The sequence below is a fragment of the Coturnix japonica genome, chromosome 3, assembly GCF_054131305.1.
Source record: "Coturnix japonica strain WE chromosome 3, WE-NBRP24, whole genome shotgun sequence".
NCBI classification, from domain to species: domain Eukaryota; kingdom Metazoa; phylum Chordata; class Aves; order Galliformes; family Phasianidae; genus Coturnix; species Coturnix japonica.
In genome coordinates, this window is record NC_140665.1 from 20,067,469 (window position 1) to 20,073,738 (window position 6,270).

A 6,270-nucleotide genomic window follows, 5' to 3' on the forward strand; every position below is an offset into this window, starting at 1 on the left:
AGGGTGTGCAAGTTCACACTTCATTGAGGAATAGAGTGAAACATGGTGCAGCTGCTGCTAGATGATATGATAGTGAGGCAGATTGCTATGAGGGCAGTGGTACATCTGCTTCCTTTTTTATGGCAAGGAATCAGATACACTCCACAGTTCCAGCCTCCTTGTGCTGCTTGCTTGCTTAGTGCAAATGGATGCTAATAGGTCCACAAGTACCTCGTAAAGAATTAACATTTTGTAGGGGAGAAAAAAAAAAGAACATTCACTTAGGTATCCCAGACTGGAGCCTCATTAATGTGACTCCTCCTTCTATCCAAACTACGTGCATTTAAGAGAAAGTTTTGGGAATAACAGTGCAGTGCTACAAACATCCAAGAATGGCCTATTCCAAAATTACAGTTTAGCACAACTTAGTAATTACTGTTATCAAGAGGAGGGAATAAAAGGCCTTCAGAATGGCTCCTAGGATTATACTGAAGGGAGCCCTTGCACAGGAAGGAATTTAACCTCAAAGCCTGGAAAAGGGAAAAGGCAAAACCTTTGATCTTGCTCATTTTCTGTGGCCAGAGCTCACAGGTCAGGGCAGAAATATTGGCCTCTGATATCTTCAGAGTCTGGGATGGCTGCATGCCAAACAGGACCTCTGCAGTCCAAGCATAAGGACAGCTCTAAATAGCACTGGCTACCAACAGCCCAGGGGGCAGGAGTACAAGAGCTAGGGGTGATGTGGGGTAAGGGACACCATAGCCATGCATCCTATTTTGACGGCAACAAAAGGTGATGATTTTGAGAATGCCATCTCTCAGAACAACATAATCCTCTTGTTCCCTGCTGTACCAGTTTTAAGGTCGTTTTGGTCTTCTGGGGCTGTATAAAGCTGCTCTAGCTCCATAGAGGAAAATCTTGGCTATTCCTCTTAGAATGAAGCTTGACCGTCTGAGATGTAGAAAAGAACATGAATCACAGTAACCCTCTGAAAGTGCAGTGTACACAAATAATCTTCGTGCCTGCAATTCTCTCTTGGCCTGAACTCTAAGCAATTTTTAATGAGGATTTGGCTCTTGGTGCATATTTCCATGAAACCCTTACAATCTTCTTTTCCAGCTCCCACAATAATACCTATGTGCATACAAATAATGAAGTCTAATGCATAAATATGCAGTTCCACATGCCAGTTTTTCAGCTTTCCAACCCTTCGAAGGGCTCTAGAAAAGCGGCATGAGAAAAGAGGCAGGAGCACCGCTGAGACACTAACACCCAGAGCAAGGAGCACAGAAGAGCATATTGCACTGCTTTGTCCAATCAGATCTTCACCCTGGCACAGAAGAGAGAACTGTAGACTGACAGAAAATGTTTATAACCCAGACAGCAAGAAAACAACAGCAAAAGGATCAAGGCCTGTTAAAGCAGGATACAGCTGTCCCCACGGCACTTGATCCAGGCCAGTGGGCTTTGGCAAGGAATAGTTCACATAAAATAACAGTGTTTCACTGTGGACAATTGCCTAAATCCCAGCTTAAAGTAGTTAAGTGACTCTCAGTCACACCATGAATCCTTTGTGTCTAGGAGAGAGGGATGCAAAAATAATGAGGGGAGAATTGATAAGTAACATATCTTTCTTTCATGAAGATTTGAATAAGATAGTGGGAGAGGGTGGGAGGAGAAAGAGGTATTTCAGTTGCTTGTTCCAGTGAGGAACAAAAGGAAACTGCAGAATATAGATGTTTCATCCTAAAATTGAAACAACTAATAATAAGAGGAGTACCAAGAGATCGTGTACTATTTCACTAAAGAAATGCCTTTCACATATTTCTTAACAATTCACATGATCCTTATGAAAAAATGAGTAAGAAAAATGCAACAAGTTTTTTCTCTGCTAATGAGAGAACGCATAGAATATGATACTGTTTCTATTCAGGAAAATTCAGCTTTGAAAATGGACTGTCTCCTGGGGAAATGCAGGACATGAATAAGGAGCTTGAGGAAGCAGAAGTGTCCACCTCAACAGAATGGACCATCACAGAGATAAAACTACCTTGAAGAGTCCAAAAGGCCACTGACGGTGCTGCTCAGTCACTTATTGGTGCAAAGTATTTATGACCAGAAAGCCCTTTGACATTTACATTTCTACTGGGCAGTGACAGTGACATCAAGTGGATACATTAGTGAATTAAACAACTGAGTTACTCTGCAAGAGGAGATACTGTATTTTAATAATTATTCATTTAAAAAATGCTTATGGTATAAGACAGAATGAAAAGTGACCTGGCCTTTGAGAGACTTTTTGTATTTATGTGTTCAGAAACCTCTCCTGCCTCTGCATATTGAGAGTAACTTCTTCTTCTAATTATTATTGAAAAAAGAAATGGGGAAATTTTCCAAAGAGGCTGAGGAAAGAGTACAAATTTGGAAGCTTCATCTTCCAGATACAAATAGAAACAGTTCATGAATGCAGAATTAAGTTAGGGATAACTCAGATGCATAAAATAAGGCTGCCCCAGGCTATTTTAACTTCTTCACAAGTAGCTATTTAGTTATCCAGTAATGCCAAGCAACTTTTGATGACTTAATTATCTGCAAAGTATGCAGGCATGCACCCCAAATGAGTCCACTGCAAATGTACATGCATCATTAAATTTTAAGTATGTAGGTTGCTCTGAAAGTAATGCCTCCTATTTATTTCACAGAATCACAGAATCACAGAATTACCCGGGTTGGAAGGGACCTCAAGGATCATGTAGTTCCAACCCCCCTGCCTAGCAGGGCCACCAAACATACACATGGAAACTAGAATAGGTACAAAGAGCACAATAACACTGCTTGATAGAGGATAGAGCAAAATCTCAGATACAAAGCACTATTCAACACAGTCACCCCTATTAACTATGCATTTTCACCAGCAATGCAGAAGAGCTTACATGCTATGTTCAGAACAATCTTCATCAGTAGAGAGGGAGTCAAATGCTTGGGGTCAAGCTCTGTTCAGTGATGTGCAGTGAGAAAAAAAGGGACAATGGACAAAAAATGGAATATAGGAAGTTTCATACAAACACGTAACAGAATTTCTTTACTATGAGGATGACAGAGCACCAGGACAGGCTGCCCAGAGAGGCTGCAGACTCTCCTTCTCTGGAGAAGTTCAAAACCCACCTAGATAATTCCAGTGTGTCCAGTGTAACCAACTGTAGGGAACCTGCTTCAGCTGGGAGCTGGACTCAGTCTCCAGGTCTTCTCTGCTCTTCAGATTGCCCTGTGCAGCTAGAAGATAAGGGAATCAAAGAAGGTATGCTGCTACCGTTTATTTTGTTCAGGGACATAATGGCTTACTCTCTCTAGCTTTCATATAAGCAGCACTCTCTCACTCAAACTGCAAGTTTGCTGTAAAAGAACAAATGTCTTTTTGTGCCCATCTCTGTGTGAGCAACTCAGTGTACATCCTCCCTCTCCTCAGAGGCCTGGGTTGCTCATCCAATTACAGAGGTGGTCAGCCTTTTCTGAAGCAAAGTGACTATACTGAAAATCAATAGTAGAGATAAACACTGTAATACCATGACTCACCCTCTGCGCTTCATCTTCCAAGACCAAGTACCTTCTGCTCTGCAATAACAGCTGAGTGTGAGTTAGAAATATATTTCTTAAAAAAAAACAACAAAAACTTAGATAAGTTATTGCCAGTGGAACTTTTCTATGGATGCAAAAGTGTAAGCAGGAGTTAATTTCCTTCATCACTTTAGAATAAACTTCAGAATTATATGGAGACTTTTATCCTAATGTTGACCAGCACAATGTTAAGGAAATGTAAATTAGAATGCAAATAATTTTGTAAGTAAATCTGAGATTACTTGCTTTCTGAGCACTTCAGGTCTCTGGAAAAAAAAAAGTGGGGGGGCTTGGGAAGGGGGATGAGGGAGCTAATATCCACTACAGAATTGTAAACTATTTCGTTGAATGCTTTAAAGACCGCTGCTAACTTTTCCTTATTCAAATCTGGATAAAGAAGCTTTCTTCCCTATACAACCATTGCAATGTACTTGGGCAAATAAAACATCAGGAAGCTAAGGCATTTAAATAGCTCCAGTATAAATGCAGAATAATTAGTATGTAGGTAAATACTAATCCCAAAGGGTGTGCTAGTGCAATGCAAAGTTGCATGAGATCTACATTTTGTAGTACCAGTTTCATGTCACTGTCAAAGCTAGAATAATGCCTAACAATTAGAGTTTGTAATGCTGTCATTAGGAAGAAAGAGTGGCTTGTTTTCCTAATAAATTAAACAAATAAATAATTGGAAAATCCAAAACCAAAATTGAAAGTTATAAAAGTTTGAGAAGAGCACTAAACTGGAATAAGGTACATAGCTCACATGCTTCCAGTTTTTTTTTAGTACCAACTTTCATAGCACTTCTTTTCCTAGAGAAGGCAACACAATTCATATTCTTAGAACCTTTGTCAAATGCTTAATCATTTCTATTAGCTATATTTGTATAGGGTTAAATCAACAGATGGCCTTGCATACCCTTTTAGAACATCCAGTACATCTGTATTCACACTTTTAAAAGCCCAAAAACATATAGTTTAAGAAAGCATCATCCCTGTCTTAGTCTTAACTCTGTCCCCAGATTTAGGAGGAGTATAGTTAATAGGGATATGTATGTATGCTTCAGCCACTGCACATCTGACATACCATCATCCCCCTGGCAACCCCTTGCCTCATTTATCTTCTTGAATGCTCAGCTAACCTTCTCTATGTTATAGGCAGCTGCTCTGATTGGCACAGATGTTAATTAAACTAGGTAGTAACAGTACACACTCTGAAAGGAAGGGCCTCGGAGCTAAAAGAGATCTTAGTCAATCTCCACTACTCCACTGCTGTACTCAGTTCTGTGCATTGTGCAAGGGGAGAAGGAAAATAATCTTATCTGTGTTCTCGAGGTTTGCATCAGGCTCTAACACATCCAGTAATCGCAGAAGTATGGATAAGAAAAGTGGTCGCTGTTGGCAACAAGGAGTGCATGGAGGATATTGGAGAGTGGGAGACGCGGGTGAAGCACTGCTAACTTGGTGGTCACTAACTGTTGTATAAGTTCAACTTCTTTTTTATATCCTCTTGGTCAGCAGCTATCTTTATCTTCCTGTGTGTACTGCATTCCTTGTTTCATGTTGTCAAGCTGTTTTAGCATTTTCAGGGAGAAGTAAAGACAGAATCAAAACTGCAAAGAAATTACCTATTGCATTCTTCAATCCTATTTGCTTTCTTTAAATTTAGCAATTGCTAATTCTGGAAGGGTATAAAGTATTTATTTTCTAGAACTTGTAACTGTGATTTTCTTTATTATCCAAGAAAACCACAGCTACAGGGTGACCGTAACAGTGAGAAGAAGGCATCAGGAAGGTTCCCCTGAAAATTGTATTGCCATCCCATTATCACACCTATGCAAAGAATGCTGCAAAGGACAGGATGAAGTTGCAGGACTTGAATATGTCTGGATACAGTACTTTCTCTCACATACTTTCTCTGACATCAGTAAATCCCTGTCCAATGCTATGATCTGTAACAGAGCACTAGTCTTCCTGCCCTCTCTGAGCCCATCTTGCATCCAGCTGCTTTGCAGGTACAACCTGAACCTTGAGTTTTGAAGGTTATGACTGTTAATGAGTTTTAGCTACTGGATGTGAGTGATCAGAAACAGATAAAAGCATTTTGGATTGGATCCATCACTGAACTTTAAACATGCAAGCAGCAAAGAGAAGAAGGAATAATAAAACTTGGGTATCCTCTAACACATTTCAGGTGCTGTGGGAAACTCTTGCTCAGATTGTTCAGAGCATCGTTTCTTCTTCATATCTCAATAACCACTCAACTTTTCAGAACACAGAACAATTGTGGGTTGTTTTTAAGGAAAGAGGGTTTGATATGAGAGAAGGAATGTGTTTGATATCATTTTGATTAAATCTTTTAGATTCATTCCTTCCAGATACTAAAATCAGAAATCAGCCTATTGATGTTTAAACAGATATTCCAAGTTAAAACTGTCTGGAAAGCTCATCCTGCTCAATCTACAATCCAAGACATACTGCTTTGTGAGCAACGAACAAAGATTCTCTGTACCTGTAGGTAACAAATTACCTGATAGCAACAGCAGCAGACATTCAGCCTTCTTTTCACCCGGTTCTGTGGGATACTGTAGAGCCCAAAGTGCTGCCTTTTCCATTATGTGCATCCTGAAAATTTAAGGCTGTTAAAGGTCTCAGAGGATTTGTTACTAGACTCAAGTC